This window comes from Heterodontus francisci, chromosome 11, assembly GCF_036365525.1.
Source record: "Heterodontus francisci isolate sHetFra1 chromosome 11, sHetFra1.hap1, whole genome shotgun sequence".
NCBI classification, from domain to species: domain Eukaryota; kingdom Metazoa; phylum Chordata; class Chondrichthyes; order Heterodontiformes; family Heterodontidae; genus Heterodontus; species Heterodontus francisci.
In genome coordinates this window covers 40,550,458-40,576,560 of record NC_090381.1, presented here as the reverse complement: position 1 = coordinate 40,576,560, position 26,103 = coordinate 40,550,458, and the positions used below count along the sequence as shown (strand labels likewise).

At 43.0% G+C, this 26,103-nt stretch overlaps 1 protein-coding gene across 2 annotated transcripts in view; it reads right to left on the bottom strand.

The window, feature by feature from the left end:
- Positions 1–26,103, bottom strand: part of ppp2r3a (protein phosphatase 2, regulatory subunit B'', alpha) — a 525,535-nt gene that overhangs the window by 419,491 nt on the left and 79,941 nt on the right. Inside the window, exon 2 of one of the 2 annotated variants that reach the window (XM_068042008.1) lies at positions 19,724–19,791. The exons of the other annotated variant lie outside the window; for it this stretch is intronic. The gene's annotated coding sequence lies outside the window, so the exon portion shown is untranslated. The remainder of the gene's footprint in view (positions 1–19,723; positions 19,792–26,103) is intronic. 2 annotated transcript variants of the gene reach the window in all.

Below are 26,103 nucleotides of genomic sequence, written 5' to 3'. Positions count from 1 at the left end.
TGTCCAAGGGATACAGACTTGAATGAATATGGTGGGCACCTGGTTAAGCCATTCACCACCAGGTCTGGTTGGACCACATAAAGCACAATCAAGTCCTGCTCTCATCTGACAAAATTCTCACTATTCCAGAATCATCCTGGATTGCAAAGATAACTCGGCTTCTTTTCTCTGCTGCAAACAATCTGCTGAAACCCCTGTCCCCTCCACCCTCACCTTTAATAATAAATGCGAGGAGCTCATCAACTTCTTTGTCATTAAGATTGAGACCATCTGATCAGCTGCCTCTGCCACTTCCCTCCCTTCCCCTCTCCCACTTGACCAAATTTCCTCTAAGGTTCAACCTCACCCTAGCCCTAAACTCGCATCTTTCTCTAGTTTCTCACCTATCTCCCCCATGCCCTCTCTGAGCTCATCTTGTTCATAAGATCTATGCGCCGCTTCCTCGATCCTGTTCACACTAAACTGCTGACCACTCAACTTCCCTCCCTGGCCTCCATTTTAGCTGATATTGTTATTGGTTCACTCTCCTCAGGTACTGTCCTCTCTCCTTTAAATCTTTGTGTCAGCAAACCTCTCCTCAAAACAACAATGCTTGACCTCTCCATTCTTGCAAACTACTGCCCAAAATTCCCTTTCCTCTCCAAAGCCCTTGACAGGGGGAGGCGGTGGCGTCGTGGTATTGTCACTGGACTAGTAACCCAGAGACCCAGGGTATTGCTCTGGGGACACTGGTTCAAATCCCACCACAGCAGAAGGTGGAATTTGAATTCAATTAATAAATCTGGAATTAAAAGCTAATCTAATGATGGCCATGAAACCATTGTCGATTGTTATAAAAACCCATCTGGTTCACTAATGTCCTTTAGGGAAGGAAATCTGCTGTCCTTACCTGGTCTGTCCTACATGTGACTCCAGATCCACAGCAATGTGGTTAACTCTTACATGCCCTCTGAAATGGCCTAGCAAGCCACTCAGTTGAACCACCACCTTCTCAAGGGCAATTAGGGATGGGCAATAAATGCTGGCCTGGCCAGCGACGCCCACATCCCATGAACAAAAAAATATATATATCTCCCAGATCAATGCTCATCTTTCCTGGAAATCCGTGTTTGAATCCCTCTGTCCTGTCACAGTATGGAAGTGTCTTATCAGAGTAGCAATTACATCCTATGTGGCTGTAACAAAGAAAAGCTATCTCTTTTCATCCTTTTAAACTTGTCTGCAGCCTTTGACATGTTTGACCAAACTATTCTCCTCCAACGACTCTCCATCATCATCGAGCTGGCTGGGATTGCACTCAGCTAGCCTCATTCTACGATTCTACAAATCTACGATTCATCTAGTCGTAGCCAAAGAATCACCTGTAATTGCCTCTCTTTCTGCTCCTGCAACGTTACCTTTGATGTCCCCCGAGGATCTATCTTTGGTCCCCTCATCTACATGCTTCCCTCGGTGACATCATCCAAAAACACTGCATCAGTTTGCACATGCACGCTGACTGCACCCAACTCTATCTCACCATCACCACTCTCCACCACCCAACTGTCTTTAAATTGTCATTAGGCATTCAGTACTGGATGAACAGAAATTTCCTCCAAGTGAATATTGGGAAGACTGAAGCCATTGTTTTTGATCACTGCCATAAATTCCTTTCCCTAGCCATCAACTCCATCGCTCTCCCTGACAACTGCCTGAAGCTAAACCAGACTGTTCACAACCATGGTGTTATATTTGACTCCGAGATGAACTTACGACTACATACCCACGCCATCACTTTGTCCGCCTATTTCCACCTTCACTACATCACCCGACTTCGTCTCTTCCTTAGCTCATTTGCTGCTGAAACCCTCATCCGTGTCTTTGTTAAACTTGACTATCCCAACTCCTGGCCAGCCTCCCATTTTTCACACTCCATAAACTTGAGTTTATCCAAAACTCTGCTGCCCTTTTCTAACTTGCACCAAGTCCCGTTCACCCATCACCCCTGTGCCCACTGATCTACATTGGTTCCGGTTAAGCAATGCCTTGATTTTAAAATTCTCATTCTTGTTTTTAAATCCAACCATGGTCTCATCCCTCCCTATTCTGTAATCTCCTACGGCCCTACAACCTTCCGAGATATATGTGCTCCTCTAGTTCTGGCTTTTTGAGCATCCCTAATTTTAATCATTCTACTATTGGTTACCATGCCTTCAGCTGCCAAGGCCCTAAGCTCTGGAATTCCCTCCCTAAACCTCTCCACTTCCCTAACTTGCTTTAAGATGCTCCTTAAAATCTACCTCTTTGACCAAGCTTTTGGCCATCTGCTCTAATATCTCATTATGTGTCTCAGCGCCAAATCTTGTTTTACAATGCCCCTGTGAAGTGCCTTGGAACATTTTCTTACATTAAAAGCTCTAAAAGACAAACTGTTATTATTGTTGTCATCCTGCTGTGTAACAATTATAGAAACCAATGATCTGCAGCAATGTAGATGAACAATGCCTGCAAAAATAAACAAAGTATCATATTCTCTTTTATAAAAGTACAAACTGCTCACAGAACAGAGACTGAAAACAGTGATTGATATAATGGTCAGCCAAACAGATGGTAATGGGTACAAGGTATTGTAGTTCAATAATCCATCTATGACTTGCACATAGTATGAAGCTTCACACAACTATCAGTTGGCTATCAGAAGCTATCAGTTGGATACATATGCAGAGCTCATATACCTAAATATATGGAATAATTCCCTGTTATTATATTAAAAATTAAAGGGGAAGACTTTCTCATGGGTGCCTCTGTGTTCTTAACATACTAGAGAGATGCCCCTATCCTGGTGTTAAAGGCCTATTTTATTTGAGATATGGAGTTACACATCATGAGGAAAGATCTATGTTGTACTTTAGAACTGCTGTCACTACTATGTGCCATGACAATAAACAACATGAGGAGTCTGATTGGCCATTCCTCCCTCTCCCCAGGTAAGGAGCATTATGTGAACTTCTAAAATAAATATTCTGTGGAAATGGCACAGAAGCTGCTTAATTTTTCCTCTGACCAGGACTTTTGTTTTATTTTAAAAACCTGTTGTGCACCAATGCATTAAAGCTGCTCCAGTATATCCGACCTACATTTTTTCTTTCATGGTATGTGGGCATCTTTGGCAAGGCCAGTATTTGTTGCCCATTCCTAATTGCCCTTGACACCTAGTGGCTTGCTAGGCCATTTCAGAGGGCAGTTAAGAGTCAACCACATTGCTGTGGAGCTGGAGTCACATGTAGGCCAGACCAGGTAAGGACATCAGATTTCCTTCCCTGAAGACATTAGTGAACCAGATGGGTTTTTATGACAATCGGCGATTGTTTCATGGCACCATTACGAAAATTAGCTTTCAGTTCCAGATTTTTATTAATTAATTGAATTTAAATTCCACCAGCTGCTGTGCTGGGATTTGAACACGTAGGCGACCACCCTCGACCCTGTGAACTGTATGTAACCTGGTATGCGGGAAAGTAGTGTATGCAGCTAAAAGTGGTAAATACGTGTCCACAGCAGGGAAGTGGGATGTACTGAAGCAGCAATGTGGCGTAACTGAACTGATAAAGAGGAAGTGGATGTACTAACACCTGCCAGGTCATGATGGAGCATGTCTAAACTATAGCTAAGTTTGTAACAGACGCACCATGTGGGCTGGTTGCTTGGAGACTGGGGGGGGTGGGGGGGTTGGCGGAGTGTGGTAATGTCTTGTTATCAGACAAGGGCTGGAGAACAGAGAACTAGCTGCAATGTGGTTGAAACTTGAGGGATGAGGTTACCAAAACAAGCAGATGTCAAAACCGGTGAAAGGTTGACCGACTGTGGCTGACACAACACGCCCGCGGCATTAGCAACAGTTGACCGACCAATCACAGTGCGTCGGGTAGTCAGGTCTGGCCCATCCCGAGCTGATCATGCAGGCAGCATGCACGAAACAAAGTATAAGAAAGTGTGCTCCAAAGTGCTGGACAGCTATCTCAGGACTAAGGAATCTGATCAGCTACTTGGAGAACCGGAAGGGAAGGACTGATCATCCGCTCCGTTCCAAATCTCGGATGAACCTAAGTAACCTAGCTTACGTGGACGCGTGGGTATAATCTCTGTTGAAGATAAGATTTTGTAACGCTGAATAAATGTGCTATGTGTGAACAATAATTTGGTAGTCTTGAGTCGTTGATGCCTCGAGTAAACTGCTGGACCAATCGATGATCATTTTAAGTCACCATTACTAAGATTAGCTTTCAGTTCCAGATTTTTATTAATTTAGATTAATTCCAGATTTAAATTCCACCAGCTGCTGTGGTGGGATTTGAACTCATGCCCTGAGAGCATTAGCCTGGACCAATGGATTATTAGTTCAGTAACGTTACCACTATGCCTCGATCTCCCCTTGGCATCACCGTTAGATCGTCTGAATGATACTCTAAAAAATATACAATTGGCATTCTGTACTCCACTCCTGCACTCCTAGCAGATCTGGATGGTGTGAAAACTCTGTATGGTCTATAATAGGAGATTCAAGTATTTTATTTTTTAGTGTGTCACTCAATAGCATTGCTGTTACACAGGCATGACACTAATGCTATGAGTGATGACAAGCAGAAAGGAAACATTGCTCAAGATCTTCAAAATTAGAGTGATAAAAGGAAGAGAGTTTTAATAAAATTCAATCCCTTTGACCCAAAGATCTGACAGCAGAGCATCTTCATAAATTGCAGTAGATCCCACATGTTTCACTCATTATTTATCATGTCACTTCATGTGCATAAAATGTTATTTTCCTGTGGAAAGGTTCTTCTATGAGACTGCAGTAACTTTTCCCTGCTAACAGGAAACAGCATTGTAATCTCAATTCAATGATAACGGACAGAGTTCAGCATCAAGTTGTCAGGCACAGCTATTGTCACCTGTGTTGCCAGGCAATATAGAGGCTCTGGAGTGACAAACAGATCTCAAAACAATCCTTCATCACTCAACCTCCTCGAATGATAACAATATGAAGCAAGAGTAAGTACAAATATCAACAGCAATAAGACCACACTTGACTCCATCCCAATTCACTATAATTGTTCATACTATGGGGTAGATTGTCGACTTTGTACGATAGCCCATTTTACATCTCTCTCGATTATTAGTTCCATCAAAGGGAGAGAGGTAAAACAGGCTGATGATTTGCTATCACCTATCTTACGCTATCACCCAAAGTCAAAATCTACTCTAATACCCCAAGGAGACTAGTGTTTCTGATCTGGGAGCAGTTTACAGTTGAAAGGCTTGACACTGCTGGTATGCTCGCCTGAAATGAAGTGTGCTGTTTGCAACCAATTGTCCTTGGTCAGTTTTTTTTTCATAATTGGGCATAGCTTCAGGCACTGATTTGGACGTGTGGAAGGAGCAATAAATGATGTGAGTGGAAAATGATCTGTGTGAAATTTAAAGGGATTCCAACGATTAGAAGGGAAGTGTCAGAATATGCAAACAAAAATGCTTACCACTTAGGAAAGGCTCACCTATTAGCAACTTTGCTAAGAATAAAGGAGAAGCAGATGAAGAAATGATGAGCAAAGTTGAAGCAAAAGGAAACCTTAGAAGCAAGCAAGTGACTGTGCAGTCCAACACCCAACTCCCTGGTGACTGAAGCAGGTGATGATGTGTTAGGTGACTGTAAAGCAGGTGATCCTCTATGCCAAAATAGAAAATGGTGGAAATATTCAGCAGGTCAGGCAGCATCTGTGGAGAGAAAAAAAACTCCATGGCACCATCTGCATGAGTTGGTGAAAGTTGGTCCCCATATTAGTAACCTGATAGGTGTGCCATCTATGGCTGCTGGTGTGTGCAACTATTCAAGGTATTTGATTTGACGATCATTCTGATGATGGATTTCTCTCTCCACAGATGCTGCCTGACCTGCTGAGTATTTCCAGCATTTTCTGTTTTTATTTCAGATTTCCAGCATCTGCAGTATTTTGCTTTTACTTTAGCAACTGAGTCTCGTTTGGAGAAGTATTTGATTACCCTGGCATGCATTCCATCTCCCAATGAAACTAAAAGCATTACATCCTGTGAATGAGGTGTTTTTGTGAGATAACAACAGCAGCTTGCATTTATATAGCACCTTTAATGTAGTAAAATGTCCCAAGGTGCTTCATAGGAGCGTTATCAAACAAAATTTGATACTAAGCCCCATAAAGGTGATCTTATCTTGAGAGAGGAGATATAAAGTTGACCAAAGGGTTAGATTTTAAGGAGTACTTTAAAGGAGGAAAGAGAGGTAGAGAGACAGACAGGTTTAGCAAAAGAATTCCAGAGCTTTGGATCTAGGTAGCTGAAGACATGGATGCCTATGGTGGAGTGATAATGAGGGACAAACAAGAAGCCAGAATTGAGGATGTGGCAAAAATCACACCTGCCAAATGGAAACATATTAATTTTGTCATATGGGACACTACTTGAAACTTTTTTACTGGACATTTCAAATAACTTGTTTAAAAAATTAGCGAGATAGGTTTTGTCAATACTGATGATCAAATAAACACCGACAGCTTTTGACTTTGTAAGAAACAATATTACATTCTTCACTGAATATGTCTGGGAGGCGTGAAATCCAACAACCCTCCAAGAAGTTGCTGTTTCAAACAAATAGATAGTCACATGACCTACCTGCTGGTAAGAATTGAATTGTGCCCCACAGAAAGAAAAAGACTGTAACTGGATTGACAGAGGAAAAATCCGCCCCCCCCCCCCCCCCCTGTCTCTCTCTCCAGCAAAGTCCCAGGGAACCCATGGTGACAGCTTAGACTTCAAGACTACAGACAAAGCACCTCTTCAGTCTTCTGGTACCAGAGAAGTAAGTCTGAAATTGTGCACCAGGCCCCAGTGAGAACTCCAAGACCTACACTTCAATTAGGGACACTACTGCAAGGACACTAATAAACGTATCTGTATTCCATTTATTATAAACTCTACTTCAACCCAACCTTAATTCTTTCTCCTCCTCTGTATCTATTGTATCTATTTGTGTGTATATGCATGCATGAGAGGCAGTAAGTATCCTGTTAGTGGTGAGCACCACACATGTTGCTACTGAATAGTAGTAGCGTGAAACAGCTAGCTTTACCTGTTGCTCAAATTATTGGGATACATTACTCTTCCAGGGTAATTTGAAGTAGAATGGGCACTTTTCAGGGCTGAAAATGATGGCCTTAGGCCCGTGTTCGCTACTAACAGGATGCTGACATCGAGCCAAAAAGATGTCTTGCCTATCACACAAATGAGTAATGTGATATATGAATTTCAATGCCAGTATGATGGTAGGTAAATAGGCCATACGTCCCAAAGACTGGAGGATCGTATCAAACAACATGTCCCTTTTGCTGTTCACAACAGGCAAGGTGCAGGCTGTACCCAACCAGCCCATGCTTGCAAAACTCAAAACACAGTGTCCAACATTAGATGTGATTCCGCGATTGAACAGCATTTGCTAAATAATCCTCCGTGTGCTAAAAATTATGCTGACAACCAATTTAAAATTGTCAGTAGGGCTCTCAGTGTGGTGCATTTGCATGTACTTGAAGCTACATATATTAATACACAGGGCCCTGTTCTTTGCAGACAACAAGAACATGTACAAACATTGTGCCTGTTTCAGCTAAACAAAATAAGTGACAGCCATTCGCTGGTTCATTCTTCAGGGCAATGCCTTGACCAATCAGCGTCAAGCTGCCTGGTTTAAATTTCAAACAAAGCTTAGCAGTTAACTGTCAGTTACTGTAAACTGGTACATTCTCCATGGCAACACCTCTATCAATCAGAGTTCACTTGCCAACCAATCAGCACTCTCTTCTCATACAGTAAAAAGTTATTGTTTTCCCTTACATTGGTATTCTTTCAAATTGTCCTGATGAGTACAAGACAAATAACTTTGACAACATGTCTCTATTTTCAGGAAAACGCAAAAATATAAGTTAAAAAATGGTGATACAAATGCATCTGCTTATAAAAAAATGGATTCACAGGCTTCCCAAAAGGCTCAGAAGATAAATACACCATGCAGTGCGGTACTAATCATTTCACGTCAGCAACTCTCAGGTTTGATCCTTGAGTCTTAAAATTAAGCTGTGCAAAGATTTGAATACAAATGCCTATTTCATTTGCCTGCTATTATAAGGAGTCACTACCTCTGTTGAAATAGCAGATAGGGGAATTGTTTAGGAATGTAATAAATTTGAATATTAATATGCACACAGCAGAAGTTCAAGGCCTTAGTCTGTGCTGAATTATCAAGGAAAACATCAGCTCACATTCCTGATCCCTGAATGCAGTGCTCAGAAAAACAGCAGAGAAAATTGGGAAAACGTAATGACCTACAAGGCATTAATGTCAGCACGTTTGCTTTTCTCTTTGATAATTAGCTTCACTGTGTCCAGAAGGTGGAACAAAGTGCGCATTTAAATATATTCCATCTATTTTGTTTATTAAAAATAATTTTCTGATTTTAAATCTCATGTGATAAAAGTAATTGTCATTTCTCTGAGTTTGCCAAGCTCCAGTGTAGCAAACACCCTGGAGGATTAGGATAATATCTTCCCACCAACATCTCTCCTTCATTTCCTTCCAATTACGTAAAGTGAAACCCCTTCCATGACCGAGATGTCTGGCTATGGTTCAATCCACTATCTCCACTCTTTGAAGGAGGGGTTTGATCTAAAGCTGGAAGTTCCCTGCAAATGCATTGTGAGTGATGACTTCACCACATGTTCCCTGCTGCAGCCTGGGTAGGTAGAAAGGCATGCATACCACCTACTGACCGGACAGGACAAGAAGTGACTGTTACACGTTATAGTGACTTCCACTGTGACTGTGTCCTGCCAAGCTTAAATGGGAAACACCAGAACTTAGCTCTCAAGTGGTTGCAAAAAATAGAAGAAAAATATGTAACATTAACTGTCTGAGTCACAAAGCACAGAAATGCTTTCACACCCACTTACCAGACCGTAATCAATCCCGCCCTTTAAAATAGCTGAAATGATTTCCTTGTGTTTAAAGTCAACCTTCAATATCAAACAGTGCTTTCATTTATCTTTCTTTTAGTTGAGGGTCAAAGTGCATCTTGTATTTTTTTCTTTAATCGAAGATTATGGATGAACTAAATTAGGTGTTGAAGATAATTAAAGGTGTTGATAGAGTAGGTAGAGAGAAACTATTTCCAATGGTGGGGAGCCCAGAACATGTGGGCATAATCTTAAAATTAGAGCTAGGCCTTTCAGGGGTGACATCAGGAAGCACTTTTTCACACAAAGGATGGTGGAAATCTGTGATTCTCCCCCAAAAAGCTGCTGGAGTTAGGTCAGTTGAAAATTTCAATACTGACATTAATGGATTTTTGTTAGGCAAGGGTATTAAGGGAGAGGGAACCAAGACAGGTGTAAGAAGTTAAGATACAGATCATTGTGTTATGATTGAATGCTGGAACAGGATTGAGGGGCTGAATGACCTACTCCTGTGCCTATGTTCCTTTCCTTTATCTTGCTTACCCTGCACCACATACAATCCAGGCCTGAAAGGCTGAGAAACCTGCTCCCACCAACGGGCCCTCTGAAATCCTTCACTGTGATGTGTGAGAGTGTGGTACTCCATATATATATATAAAAGATCCTCATTCCGATTTCCTGCCCTATCTGTGAGGAAGATGTGTGGCGCCCCTCCAGAATGGTACGGTCAAAATACAAAAAGTACTTGAAGATCAATGGCATGAACCAATCTCATTTGCCCTAAGATATTGGCATTCAGAACACTACTCCATTAAATGCTACTTTTTAACACTTGCCTATTTCTGCTGGCAAAAGTTTCATTTTCTTATTGCTATGGAGCACTACAGGACTTCTACACTAAATCTTATTGCCATGGAAACCCTTTTGTCGTCTAAATGCTATGTAGGAAAATAATCCCTTCCACAATTCCATTGTGTGTGTTGTGTCTGTGTCTGTATGTACTTCCCACCATCCAACCTTCCTCTTGATTGGAATATACAGAGCAATAATTCATTTGTTGACCTTATAAACAATTTGTTCTGTGCAAATCTCATATTTTTACATATGAACATACGAACTAGGAGCAGGAGTAGGCTAGTTGGCCCCTCTAGCCTGCTCTTCCATTCTATAAGATCATGGCTGATCGGTTTGTGGATTCAACATAACTTTCCTGCCTACCCCCTTTGACTCCCTTGTTTGTCAAGAATCTGTCCACCTCTGCCTTAAAAACATTTAATGACCCTGCCTCCACCACTTTCCGGGCAAGAGAGTTCCACAGGCTCATGACCCTCTGCGGGAAAAAAATTCTCCTCATCTTTGTCTTAAATGGGAGACCCCTTATTTTTAAACTTTGCCCCCTAGTTTTAGTCTCTACCACAAGGGGAAACATCCTTTCAACATTCACCCTGTCAAGTCCCCTCAGGATCTTATATGCTTCAGTAAGATCACCTCTCATCCTTCTAAACTCCAATGAATACAGACTCAATATAATAAATAAATTATAATAATATTATAATATAATAATTATATTAATAATAAATTATTCCTCTTTTGGTTTAAGTGGTAGAAGTTGGCTTGATCTTTTCATGTTTTAACCATTTAAGATACTATGTCAAATCCAGGCAGCAAGTATGCTGTGAGGGTGCTGAGATGCCATTCCTGAACACTTGAGCCCAGATGCAAATAGGGCTGTCTGTGAATATGGCACTGTGATTCCAGAGACCTGGTACAGTGGGAAAGTTATTTTCATCTATGAAACCAATAGAATTTCCTACTTTATAGTGATGGGATTCCACAGTATAAGTCTGTGACTGTCCCGTTACAAAACTCAATCATGGACAGTTCCTTTCAACGAATTGATCAGAATCAACTTATAAAGAATTTGTTATGATTTTGCTGCAAATAGAAGCAGAGAGAAAATCATCCCTTTATATTTTCATTGTGGAAATGATGTAAGATAATGTGACCTGTATGAAACCCCTGAGGTTGCTCATTTTCTTTTTTTATATACAGATTTGTTTTGGCTTGTTAATTAACAGTGGCCCTTTAATCAAATGGAAAATAGTACAAATGCAGAGATCTGCGGGAAAGACGAACAGATCAATGAGCGTCTGTGGTTGTGATGTGCTATGTGTCTCCAAGCTGTGGCGAGAGAGGCTGACTAATCTGCTGCTTGTTTCTAGCCTTTTTCTTTTAGTGGCCATTTAAGGAAGCCTGAGGCAAAGCTGGCTTTATGCATGGAGTGAACTATGCATTTAGATTGACTTATTTGAGGTGTTGAATCTTCTTTATTATAGTGTGCATCACTTAACAGTAGTCTGTGGTGAATTGGACACCTGACAGAAATGCTTCACATAAACTGCAACACTAACCTATGCAGAGGGAATCATTTTATTATTTGGTCTTTGAAAACAACAAGTTCCTTTAACTCTGTGCCTATTTTTCTTGCTCATCTTATATCATCCACAATGCTGAATTTCTGATAATATTTAGTGCTACATATAGAATATTGGTTATAAATTTGCTTGGTCATAAATTGCTCAATGCATGCACTACCAGAAAAAAAAATCTAAATCTCAAAGTCAGAAACTTGTTCAAAAGGAAAACTGGAAAACCTCACAGGTCTTGAGATTGAAAGCAGTTATTTTTTGGCATAACCTGAATTGCTAAATCAAGTTACTCTCCAGTTGTAGTCACCAATTTGTACATTGCAAGGCCCCACAGACAGCAATAAGATAATGTGATAAGCTGGTTTAGTCATGTTGGTTGATGAGTAAATGTTGGGCCAGCACACTGGGCAGAAATCCTCTGCTCCTGTTCAAAATAATACTGTGGGATCTTTAATGTTGACCTGAGAGGTCAGACAGAGCCTTGGTTTAGCGTCTGATACAAAATATTTGTCCTCTAACAGTGCAGCATTCCCATACTACTCCATTTAAGTGTCAGCCTAGAATTTTATGCTCAAGTCTCTGGAGTGGAACTTGAATTCACAACCTTGTGACTCAGAATGCTACCACTAAGCTGCAGTTGACATGTGAAGTAGTTTCACAATTGTGGACTCAGAATAGTATAAATGGATTGAAGGTGGATGTGTTTCTCGGCAGAGATTGATAGGCATGGGGAGATGGCAGGTAATACTGTTGACAATAAAAATGGATGAGGTATTGGTTCTAATAGCCATTTCCTGTTCTTAAATATTTTTTCCATTCTCACTGTTTTCTCTGAGTGAATTAAAATCTTGCTCTTGATGTTGAAATTATTGCAGCAGTACTCGGAAGGAAGATACAATTAGTGCATATGCTTCATTCTTCTTTAATTAAAAACAAGAAATGTTGGAAATACTCAGCAGGTCTGGCAGCATCTGTGGAGAGAAAAGCAGAGTTAACGTTTCGGGTCAGTGACCCTTCTTCGGAAGCTCCATAGGGGGATTGTACTCTTCTTTCCTACAGTGTGTTTGGATCATATCACAATAGCTTGCCATCAAATTTGATTACAACTAAAACAACTCCATATTTTGTAGGATTTTAAGTTCTTCAAGGTAACGTGCGATTGCTCGTCTAGTTATGTAAAGTGGAATTACATCATACGGAGTCGCAAAGCACACGTTTTGATGTTCCGTTCGTGGTGAGGTAGCTGATCTCAACCAGCTTCAATGACACTGGGAGAAGGAGAGGGAAAAAAAATATCAGCCAGGATTCCCCATCCATCTCACTACTCAGTGACCGTGCTGTTAAATGTAGGGTGAGGTCAGGATCCGTTTGTCTGCAATACTGCCCCATTCTCAAATAGCCTACCAAAACACATACTCAACCATGAAAAATGGCCACTTGAATGAGGTACTGGATGACAGCCGGTGGCTTCGGAAGCATACCTTCAGAGGGGAAAGGAGGGGAAACAAAAAGTTGTGCAAGCTACAATAGCTTCAACATGACTACGAAGCACAACCCCCCTAGACCTATTACAGGATTATCTAACAACTGCTCCAGTTTCCAATTACCATTATTTTAACACTTGTAGATTAGCTCTAAATTCCTAAACATTAAATCTTCAAATAAGAGATTGCACTCATTGCACTGGCTTTGAGGTCTGTAATAGTATAATGATTTTCTGAACCGTGCACTTAATTTTCTTCCAGTTAGCTCATCCCAACCTAAAAAGGTTGAATCAGAAAAAATAGGGCTGAGAAAGCACAATTCAGTTAAATTTATTTTTTTCCTGGTAATTGAGCTTCTATTTTCACCTAATTGTAATGATTGTGGCTGAATTCACAAGCAGCATATAACTGGCTGCTAATTGATTTCCATGAATGTACACAGTGGAAATATTCTCATAGGTTCTTATGTTGGAATGTCCAGCCCCTGCCTCAGTTTCATTTTAATTTGCTACCTCTTTCACATACATCAGTGATTATGATGTACCAGATTGCTATCCAGCAGTGTTTTAGTGACTAGCTTCAATATATCAATTGACCTTGAATGTAGACCTGTTCTAAGATGATCACAGATCAGCACAGTACGGATAAGGATTGAAGCTGTGCATCAAAATTACTTTAGTATTAAATCACAAAATTCCTTCAAAATGTAAATGACGAAAGAACTTTGAAATGATTGTAAGAGTATTGTCACGTATTTAATATAAATAAATCAGAATTAGATTCTGTTTCTGTCAAAGAAATCCTGTCATTTATTACTTCAACTGAACTCTGTCCATCTGCCTCATTACTCATACCCACCTTTGAACGTATGTTTTGAATGTTACTGTTTAATAGTACTGTCACCAATCTAAAAGAAATAAAGACGAACTTTGAGCAGATTTTAGTTTGTCAAGTGGTGCCATCAAATTTAAGACTGACCAGCCTTGTTCCAGCAGTTTCCACCTACATTGTATCCCAAATGTCTATGGATTCACTTCTTTAGTTATTCAGTGTCCATTTGTTGTTCAACAGCTTGCCAGCCTGTTTTAGTTACACGTACTTTGAATGACTCTAACATGACAATACCTGAAAATTAAAGCAAGTTCTTGTTGCAGTCAGCTGTCTTTTGCCTTGCGGCCTTTAATAGGAGAGGTCAGTGCTCTCTGTGATAGTAGTTATCAATAATTGTTAAGGTTTGGAATGTGCACCACTTTTGATTTATTCCCCCACATCTTGCCTCGCATGCCCCCAATTCTCACTGGACTGGGAGGCACAGTGGTGCAGTGGTTAGCACCGCAGCCTCACAGCTCCAGTGACCCGGGTTCAGTTCTGGGTACTGCCTGTGCGGAGTTTGCAAGTTCTCCCTGTGTCTGTGTGGGTTTCCGCCGGGTGCTCCGGTTTCCTCCCACCTCCAAAAGACTTGCAGGTTGATAGGTAAATTGGCCATTGTAAATTGCCCCTAGTGTAAGTGGTAGGAGAATGGTGGGGATGTGGTAGAGAATATGGGATTAATGTAGGATTAGTATAAATGGGTGGTTGTTGGTCAGCACAGACTCGGTGGGCCAAAGGGCCTGTTTCAGTGCTGCATCTCTAAATAAAATTAAAAAAATTGAACAATTTAGTCCCAATTTGTTTCAAACTAAGGGCAGATTTATGCTGTGGATCATTTGGCCACTAGTTGCTGGCCTAATACTGATTGCATTATCTATAAGTTTTATTATTATATTGATAGGAAAATAAGTCTTTGGCTGCAGTTAGATTGCAACTACTGGTCTCAGACTGACATGTGGAGTATAATGCACAGTTTTACTGCTCATTGTGCATCGCCGAAGGTAAGCCACTGGAGCTATGCGCCTATGTGTTTCGGTACATATAAAGGACTCTTCCCTTCTGGTGTCCAATTTTTACAATCAGGAGACATCTGCTGGGAACGTAAAAAGATCCCATTAAAAGTTTTAACAAATCTCAAGCGGTGCAACAGTCTGGTGCTTTTAAAATGCTGCTTCCCACTCGATCAGAGTTATACTGCAGCTGGTGCAATTCAAACCAGCAAGAGACAGCCTCTGGGAGAGGATTTCTGTGACATGAATGAAAGCATTTTCTGTCCATGTTGGATTATTGATTGCATTTTTTTCTTGCAGGTCATAATACACAGGGTACAAGGCATGCACTGTTAGCTTATTTTTCAAGGGATGCAAATATAATTTCAAATGCATTGTCTATAGGTCTTGACATCATTCTGCTTAGGTGTAATTCTGTTTGTGGGTAATTTTGTCACCTTTGTCATTACAGACATGCTGATTGATGCCTTTGAAGTAAAATGTAAGTGGCTGTGGTATTTGTGTGGGCAAACGCCATTTGGAAACCTTTAGATGTTAAGATACATAATCTGATTGGATTGGGTGAAAAACAGGCACTGAGGGTCCAATATGGCATATGCAATGTTCTTTCCACACTGGGTCTGAGCTGCACACCATATTAGTTAGAGCATCCTGGAGTCATCCAGGACACCTACCTGAAACAGGTGTTCGGTGAGTTGCCTGTGCTAATCGGGGGCTTCACGCTTATTTCAGGAGCCTTTCCGATAATGGATTGTGACTGACTGCAGCATGTGCTGTTTATTTACAGAAGTAACGAGGGGACAAAAAGCATCAATTTCTATCACAGTTGATTGAGTGGGAGGTGGGGTTGCCGTTCCCGATGCCTTCCTGCTGCAATTTTATGAAGGGTAGCGGTGGTGAGAATCGGCATGCCCGCTGCAGGCCAATCAAGGCCCTTAAGTGGCCAATTAACTGACACTTAAGGGCCTCCTCCTGCCACCACTGGTATTGTACCACCGGCCGGCGGGCGGCTGAGGTTCCACAGGAGGCCGCCCAGTAAAACCTGGCAGCCTCCTTGTGGGCTTGGGACATCCCTCCCAATTGGGAACCCTATGTCCCAGTGTATAAATCCAAAATTGAAATGGTCCCACAGTGTTTAGCATTAGTACAAAGAACAAAGAACAGTACAGCACAGGAACAGGCCATTCGGCCCTCCAAGCCTGCGCCGATCTTGATGCCTGCCTAAACTAACACCTTCTGCACTTCCGGGGCCCATATCCCTCTATTCCCTTCCTATTCATGTATTTGTCAAGATGTCTCTTAAACGTCGCTATCGTATCTGCTTCCACCACCTCCCCTGGCAGCAAGTTCCAGGCACTCACCACCTTCTGTGTAAAAAACTTGCCTCGCACATCCCCTCTAAACTTTGCCCCTCGCACCTTAAACCTATGTCCCCTAGTAACTGACTCTTCCACCCTGGGAAAAAGCTTCTGACTATCCACTCTGTCCATGCCGCTTATAACTTTGTAAACCTCTATCATGTCGCCCCTCCACCTCCGTCGTTCCAGTGTGGCCTAACTAAGGTTCTGTACAGCTGCAACATGACTTGCCAATTTTTATACTCTATGCCCCGACCGATGAAGGCAAGCATGCCGTATGCCTTCTTGACTACCTTATCCACCTGCGTTGCCACTTTCAGTGACCTGTGGACCTGTACGCCCAGATCTTTCTGCCTGTCAATACTCCTAAGGGTTCTGCCATTTACTGTATACCTCCCACCTGCATTAGACCTTCCAAAATGCATTACCTCACATTTGTCCGGATTAAACTCCATCTGCCATTTCTCCGCCCAAGTCTCCAACCGATCTATAGCCTGCTGTATCCTCTGACAATCCTCATCATTATCCGCAACTCCACCAACCTTTGTGTCGTCCGCAAACTTACTAATCAGACCAGCTACATTTTCCTCCAAATCATTTATATATACTACAAACAGCAAAGGTCGCAGCACTGATCCCTGCGGAACACCACTAGTCACATCCCTCCATTCAGAAAAACACCCATCCACTGATACCCTCTGTCTTCTATGACCGAGCCAGTTCTGTATCCATCTTGCCAGCTCACCTCTGATCCCGTGTGACTTCACCTTTTGTACCAGTCTGCCATGCGGGACCTTGTCAAAGGCTTTACTAAAGTTCATATAGGCAACATCCACTGCCCTTCCTTCATCAATCATCTTTGTCACTTCCTCAAAAAACTCAATCAAATTGGTAAGACACGACCTCCCCTTCACAAAACCATGCTATCTCTCGCTAATAGGTTCGTTTGTTTCCAAATGGGAGTAAATCCTGTCCCGAATAATCCTCTCTAATAATTTCCCTACCACTGACGTCAGGCTCACCGGCCTATAATTTCCTGGATTATCCTTGCCACCCTTCTTAAACAAAGGAACAACATTGGCTATTCTCCAGTCCTCTGGGACCTCACCTGTAGCCAATGAGGATGCAAAGATTTCTGTCAAGGCCCCAGCAATTTCATCCCTTGCCTCCCTCAGTATTCTAGGGTAGATCCCATCAGGCCCTGGGGACTTATCTACCTTAATGCTTTGCAAGACACCCAACACCTCCTCCTTTTTGATAATGAGATGACTGAGACTATCTGCACTTCCTTCCCTAGGCTCATCATCACCAAGTCCTTCTCTTTGGTGAATACTGATGCAAAGTACTCATTTAGCACCTCGCCCATTTCCTCTGGCTCCACACATAGATTCCCATCTCTGTCCTTGAGTGGGCCAACCCTTTCCCTGGTTACCCTCTTGCTCTTTATATATGTATAAAAAGCTAAAAAGCCTTGGGATTTTCCTTAATCCTGTTTGCCAATGACTTTTCATGACCCCTTTTAGCTCTCCTAACTCCTTGCTTAAGTTCCTTCCTACTGTCTTTATATTCCTCAAGTGCTTCGTCTGTTCCTTGCCTTCCAGCCCTTGCAATTTCTTCCTTTTTCTTTTTGACTAGGCTCACAGGATCCCGAGTTATCCAAGCTTCCCGAAACTTGCCAAACTTGTCTTTCTTCCTCACAGTAACATGCTGGTCCTGGATTCTAATCAGCTGACGTTTGAACGACTCCCACATGTCAGATGTTGATTTACCCTCAAACAGCTGCCCCCAATCTAAATTCTTCAGTTCCTGCCTAATATTGTTATAATTAGCCTTCCCCCAATTTCGCACCTTCACCCGAGGACTACTCTTATCCTTATCCACAAGTACCTTAAAACTTATGGAATTATGGTCACTTATTATGGTAGAGCCAGAAACCAATCTTCATCAATGTGGAACTGGCCGTACAACTGCACTGTTGCATCATTCTGAGCTAATTTTGAACCCAGATCCCAGGGATGAAGGAAATTTTCTAACCTATTGCAACTAGATACTTTGAGGCTGTGACCTTAAAATGTATGGTGGGGCATGTGTGTGAAAAGAGGCATTCTAGAGCTGATAGTGTTGTCCTAGAGGACACTGCACGTATGTGATGCTGGTGCCAAGTCAAATCATTTCATTATTTTTCTGGGCACTTTGCATGTGATGGGGGAAGTGCCAGGAGCATTGGGTTTGCAATTGTGGGCAAACAGTGAAGGGCTGCCGGCGGAATTGTTTTCCTATTTGGTAGCAGGGAGGATGTTGGTGGTGGCAGTGGAGCACTTCAGCCTCAGAGGGTCAGAATTCCAAAGAAGAGGCAAGCTGTATGTCCCTAAGGAAAGGTGTCACACTCACCTGTCAGTCAAAAGGTAGTGGGTTCAAGTCTCACTCCAGTGATTTGCAAACATAAACTAGCTGTCACTACACTGAGGAAGTGCTCCACTGTAACTGGGGTGGAAGGTTATTGGTGGTCGGTGGAAATGTGGAGAAATCAGTTCAGCCTTGAACTTATTGAATGGCAGAGCAGGCTCGAAGGTCCGAGTGGCCTACTCCTGCTCCAAATTCATATGTTCATATGTTTATATCCTCCACGTCACCTGGTAGGAAAACAATTCCATTGACCCTTCATTGTTTGCCCACAACTGTCACATCTCAGATGAGATGTTAAACTGAGGCCTTGATTTTCCTCTCACGCTGATGTAAAAGATCCTATGGTATTAATTTGAAGAAGAGCAGGGGTTTTACCCCAGTGTCCTGGCTAATATTTATCCCTTAAGCAATATCCCTCAAACAGATTCTCTAGTCATTTGGTCAATTATTTGGAGCCCTTGCTGGATGTATATTGGCTGCCACACTTCCTCCATTACAACAGTGAATACACTTCAAAAGTACTTAATTGGCTGTAAATCAGCTTTGAGACATACAGAGGTAGTGAAAGACATTATGTAAATTCAAGTTCTTTATTTCTTCTTATAGGGCAAGGTAACAGCCCCATTTTATGCCTCCTTGGGTGCCCAAGGCAAAGGACTTTCTGTAATGAGTTATTTTATGTTGTCTGATGCAACATAAATGAGATGCATGGAGTCCAATTGGTCATAGATCCCAAAACAGATTTATTACAGCTAAACTATTACACAGTACGTAGCAAACTATTTACAGAACCTTACTCTGGGTGTTACAGTTGCAGAGTGCCTCTGGGATGTGGTCACTTGACTATGTCCTGGTACTTAGCTCATTCGCATCCTAAGATCTTAAAGGGACATCATTCTTAACGGTGATCACACAAGACTTTCAATGACTGGAGCTTAGGAACTCCAGTTTAATTATAGAGAGGTACCTTTATTATGAGTATTCATTGTAGCTCTAATAAGCCTAGTGCGCAGTTTGTCTGCAGGCTCCCAGTGTGCTATGGCAACATTGGGCTCAGCTGAGCCCATCGTAACGTGTGTAGGCCTTAGGCCTCCATACCTGTCATTACATCATCAGCCCTCTGCCTCCATATTGATTGCTATTTTAATTCCTTACCGTTCCAACAGACCCAGGTAAATTCCAATCTCAACGGCTGACAATTTGTAAAGTTTCCAGCTGACACACTATGGTGTGGAAAGCAAATAAAAAATATTTTATGGTAACTCTCAAATGTCAAGCATATCTTTATTACTATTATATTAACTATACAAGGCACATATAAACAACTCAAAACTATTTTAAAGATTTTTAAAACATTTTGCATCGAAATATATTTTTAAAGCTATTTTTTTTCAGCCAACCAAGGCCTAGAAATTAAGATTCTATAGTCACATGGGCATCAATATTACCACCCCCACTGCATGACGTCAGATGGATGGAAGAGGAGACTAAGCACTTCAGTAAGGGGAATGTGTCCCCAGTGTGCTGCGCACAGTTCCGCACCTGTGACCATTTTTACAGCAGCAGAATTTGGACCATCTGAGTTCCATCTCGGAGGGGAGGGGACTTAATTAACATATTTAAATCAGGCTCCCGTAGCATAATTGAGAGTCCGATTTAAAATTTACCATTGCTACACAGATTTCCCAGGGGTCGTAAAAACCGGCAATGAAAGCGACATGGGAATGGCCAGCTCCACAAACCAAGTGCCTTTTTCGTACTTCTTTATCGTACTCCCACTGGTCCCTTAAGGAAACCTTCAGCCTTCCCCAGCCCGCCATGGCCTCTCCCTTCTCTGCTCCTGATCACTAACCTCACCCCCTGCTGCCCCGATTGCTGTTCCCCGCCTCCACCCGCCAATTGCAGCCTCTCTCTTCCCCCCAGCCCCCTCATCCCACCTCCCCAATTGCTGACTTTTCTGCCCTCCCAGTTGTTAGGGACAGGGCCCAAGGTGCAACCTGCTACCAATTTGGCCAGCTGCTGGACAGGAAATAGAACAAAAGAATGATAATGAGGTGCTGCCTTTAAATCCACTGGATATCCAAGTCCCGGCCTCATCAGGTTCTTCGGCCACTTAGCGTCTCCCTGTCTCCCCATAAATATTGGGGCAATGGTTTTTGTGCATTGGTAGAATCTAATTACCATAGGATGGGTTAACTGCTCTGTGGTGCACTAAGAGTTAAATATATTCAGGGATCATCTACTGAAAATTATATTGCCTGGAATCATCCTGTCTGAGGGTATTAATGTCGTCTTGACAATAACTGTGATATTTTTGATTGATTTCAAAGTTACCTATTCAGTTTTTAATCATCATCCTATATCCCTTCTCTCTCCAGAAATAAATTGAGATAGAATTTGGGTGTAAAACTGATGCAAAGCATATCAGTGTAGCATTGTGTTAGCCTATGCCTAATATGCACTGGTTTGATCCAACTGCTTCAGTCGTAGGACCTTGTTTTGGAGGCATCCCCAGTGGATGTTTAAAACAGAGCCTCTTAAATAGGAGCTTAACACCTTTTAAAGTACCCCTTTGAAAAATTTGACTGCTCTGAGCCTGCCCCAGGTAGGATTTCTCAGCACCTCCCAAGGTTATCAATGTAAGGTAAGTAATAAAATATTTTTTGTAAAAAGAAAGTCTTTGCTGTGGAACAAAGAGGATACCCAGCCACCCCAGTTCCATAAATGAAGTCATATTGAGTTTCCCATAAGAAATCCTTAGACAGTACCTTCCAAACCCGTGACCTCTACCACCTAGAAGGACAAGGGCAGCAGATGCATGGGAACACCACCACCTGTAAGTTCCCCTCCAAGCCACACACCATCCTGACTTGGAACCACATCGCCGTTCCTTCACTGTCGCTGGGTCAAAATCCTGGAACTCCCTTCCTAACAGCACTGTGGGTGTACCTACCCCATATGGACTGCAGCGGTTCAAGAAGGAAGCTCACCACCACCTTCTCAAGGGCAATTCGGGATGGGCAATAAATGCTGGCCTTGTCAGCGATGCCCAAATCCCACGAACGAATAAAAAAAATCCCCTTTCATTTTTGAGGAAAAAGAACAGTAGCACCAGAGGGATCACAGACTAGTCAGGAATGTTGTCGGACTACTAATCCAGAGACCTGTACTAAAACTTGGGAGACGTGAGTTCAAATTCCACCATGGAAGTTGTGAATTGAAATTGAGTTAATTAAATACATCTGGTATAAAAAGCTAGTATCAGTAATAGTGACGATGAAGCTATTGGATAGTTGTAAAATCTCAACTGGTTCAGTGACTAACTTAACAACATGCCAGGAGCAGCACTAGGCATACCGAAATATGAGCTACCAACCTGGTGAAAATACAACACAGGATTACATACATGCTTAAACAGCAGAAGCAATATGCTATGAAAAAAGCGAAGTGATCCCACAACCAACAACAGCAATAACTTGTATTTCTGTAGCACCTTTAATGTAATAAAACATTCCAGAGTGCTTCACAGGAATGTTATAAAGCAAAATTTGACACTGAACCACAATAGGTGATGTTGGGGTAGATGGCCAAAGGCTTGGTCAAAGAGGTAGGTTTTAAGGAGCGTTTTAAAGGAGGAAAGAGAGTTAGAGAGGTGCAGAAGTTTAGGAACAGAATTCGAAAGCTTAGGGCCAAGCCAGCTGAAGACATGGCCATCAGTGGTGGAGCAGTTAAAATTACGATGCTCAAGGGGCCAGAATTAGATGAGCGCAGATATTTCGGAGGGTTGAGGGGCCGGAGGAGATTACAGAGATGGGGAGGGCTGAGGCCATGGAGGAATTTGAAAACAAGCATGAGAATTTTAAAATCAAGGCATTGCTTAACTGGGAGCCAATATAGGTTCACGAGCACAGGGGTGCTGGGTGAATGGGACTTGGCACGAGTAAGGATATCGACAGCAGAGTTTTGAATGACGTCAAGTTTACAGAGGGTAGAATGTGGGAAGTCGGCCAGGAGAGCATTGGAATAGCTAAGTCTACAGGTAACAAAGGTATGGATGAGGGTTTCAGCAGCAGATAAGCTGAGGCAGGGGCAGAATCGGGCGATGTTATGGAGGTGGAAATATGTGGTCTTAGTGATGGCGTAGATACGTGTTCGGAAATTCATCTCAGAATCAAATATGACACCAAGCTTGAAAACAGTCTAGTTCAAATAATCGTAGCCAGAGTATCACCTGCTATGGCTTCACTTCCTGTTCCTGCACTGTTACCTCTGACGTCCCCATAGGATCTTTGCCTAGCACCAACCCATTTCTCATCTACATGGTGCCCCTCAGTGACATCATCCAAAAACATATTAGGTTTTACATGTATGCTGATAATACCCATCTTTACCTCACCACCACCTCTCAAGACACCTCCACTGTTGCTAAATTATCAGACTGCAAGGGGTATCAGTGAGAGAGCATTTTGGTGGTAGTGACAGTAATTCGGTTAGATGTGGAAAAGGACAAAGATAGATCAAGAGTAAAAGTTTTAACTTGTAGAAAGGACAATTTTACTAATGTAAAAATGCAGGCACGCTGAACACGTGAAAGTTCCAGCTCAGTTTCTCTTTATTCCACTGGCACCAAACATGAAAGTAGACTCATGAAGAAAAAAACTTGTTTTAAAGAAACAAAGTCTTACAGTGGGCAACTATTGCTCGTCACCCCGAAGCAGGAGAACCGATGAGAGTTTAACTCTTTGGGCTGAATTTTGTTCAGCTCCTGATGTCGGGCTCCATGGTGGTGGTGGGGCGGGGGTGGGGGTCGGGGTGTTGCCGAACAATCGCACTGGCAGATACCCACCACCGAGCCTGACACCGGGATTGCTGGGCCCGACCTTCCTGGCAGCTGCAAGGTTTCCTGGCGACCCCCCCGTCGCTTGGCGACGGGACCCGATTTTAAATATTTAAATAAACTCTATACATATATTTGAATCCAATTCCCCACGATCTTACCATTGGATCCGGATCTTCAGTGCGACGGATGGCACTCACGCGCCTTCACTTTCCCATCCAGAGACAGCTGGCGCCACTGATGTGGGGAACAGGGGGTTCACAGCATTTTTAGTGTAGTTGTGGGGTGGGGTGGGGAACGGGGTCAATGCTGCATTTTAATGTAGGTGGGTGAGGAAGGGGTGACCTCTGCACTTGGTGCAGTTGTGGGGAGCAGGGGTCAACTCTGCAGTTTCAGTGTATTGGGGAGGGGGGGATGAAAATGGGTCGAACATTTATTTTTGGTGTAGTTGGTTGGGGATGGGGAACAGGGTCTACTGTCATCTGTCAACGCAAGCCTGGCAGCCCTTTAAAAGTGGCGCCAGCGTAGAAACAGGCCCTGCATATTATAATAAGCTGCCACACACTAGATCATGGCGTCATGTGGCCCGCACATGCAGGCCGCCATTTTTTTGCCCGCCGCTGCCGATGGCAGGAAAATAAAATCCATGCCAAATCAGCAGTGTTTCAGACTTGTCGGTTCAACAATGGGATGCTGGAATGTCTCACTTCAGCAGGAGTGCAGGTTTGTGATCCTGAACCTTTCTCTCTGGACCTCTTATTCCTACTCTTCGCAAGGGGGTTTTAGAGTTAAATACTGGGCTTGAAGCACCGCAAGAACAAAGTTGAGAGCAGGTGTGCTAGTGACCCTCCTGTTGCTAGTTCCACTTGAAGCTAGAGCCACAGATCACCTTGATATCCAGATCACCAGAGGTCTCTTCAGCATCTCAGGGCTTCTTGATCTCTGGGGCCTTAGGTCACTCCTTCCAGCTCTTTCTTCTCCTGTCTATGCTTCTCCCTGCTGCCCATGGTGCTCTGGCTCCATGCCTGAGCCCGCCAAAGACACTGCTCCAGTTCTTGACGGGACTTCAGGGCACTGAAAACTGCCCAACATGGTGCTCTCCACTGCCACTGCCACCTACTGGCCCAGAAGTGTGCACCGTGAAGAGAATGTTGCTTCAAACTCCGAGGAAATGCTTGCTCATTGATTCACAGCAGCTGACAAGGATACAGCGCAACCCTCCTGCAACACGAAACTGAGATGTGATTTAGCAAAAATGGACAGGAAATAGCTACTTGAAGGTAAATCAGTGTTAGAGCATTGGGAGGAATTTAAGGAGGAGACAGAGAGGGTTCAGAACAATTCTGTTCCCACAGAAAAAAAACGGCAGCCCGCTTGTCACGGAGCCACCACAATCTTCTGTGTGGCGGCTCGTGTAAATAGCCGGAATGGACTGTCCCGGCCAGCAACCCCCACCCCCCCACCCGATCACATGGAGAGGCCTGGCTGTTTGTCCCCGGCAATGACGTTAGCTGCCTGTGACCAGGCACTGACATCATTTTTAAAGGGCTTTCAGGCCTACTGGGAGATTTAAATATTTAAAGATAAAGTTAATAAGAATTAAAAAATACATTTCTTATGCCCCTCTCCCACCCACCCACCCCAAAAACACTTACATTCTCCATCTGACCTTCTCCCCACAAACAGCATAAACTTTAAACTCTAACCCTTCCCACCATCTCCTACACCCATGTTGTTACTTTGGCCCTGCTCCCCCTGCCTCCTGCACTGATAAACTTACCTTCTCCCCCCTCCCCACCAGTGTAGCACCTTGTTTGACCGGGCGGGGATCCGAAGGCGCGTGAGTGCCGGCCAGTGGCCTGAAGATTGCAGCGGGACATCAGACGGTGGCGTAAGTATCATTTATTCATTCATTTAAATGTATTTATATATTCAAATGGGGGTCCCATCACTGAGCGATGGGTGGACTGCCACGAGGCCTCATCGGGGGCCGCCACGAGGCCTCACCACTGCCGGTAATATTGGGCCGGGCCCTCCCAGCGTCAGGGTGCGTGGCAGCCCTCTCCCAGAGGCAATTTGAGGTCCCTCCACCCCCCGCCACGGAACCCGATGCCTGGGGAGAACAAAATCCAGCCTGAAGAGTGGGACTCCCAAATCTAGACTGTCCTGGATGACAAAGAGCATACAGGGTAGAATAAGGCAAAGAAAGGGAAGCTTATGTCAGATATCGACAGTTCAGTACTGCTGAAAGCCTCGAAGAGTATAGAAAGTGCAGGGTGAAACTAAAAAGGAATTTAGGATATCAAAGAGCCAGCGTGAAAAAATATTGGCAAGTAAAATTCAAGGAAAACCCAAAGACGTTTTATAAGTACCTAATGAGCAAGAGGATAACTAATGGAAGAGTACGGCCTATTAGAGACCAAAAAGTCGGCTGTATGTGGAGGTGGAGGACATGGGCATGGTTATTAATGAATAGTTTGTGTCTTTTCACTAAAGCGGGGGGTGATACAGACATTGCAGTTAATGATAATGAGTGTAAAATGTTGGCTGGGATAAACACAATGACAGTGGAAATATAAAGGGGTTTAGCATCTCTGAAAGTAGATAAATTGCCAGGTCTAGTTGAAATGTATTCCAGGCTGCTAAGAAAGCAAGGGAGGAATTAACGAAGGCTCTGACCATCACTTTCCAATCCTCT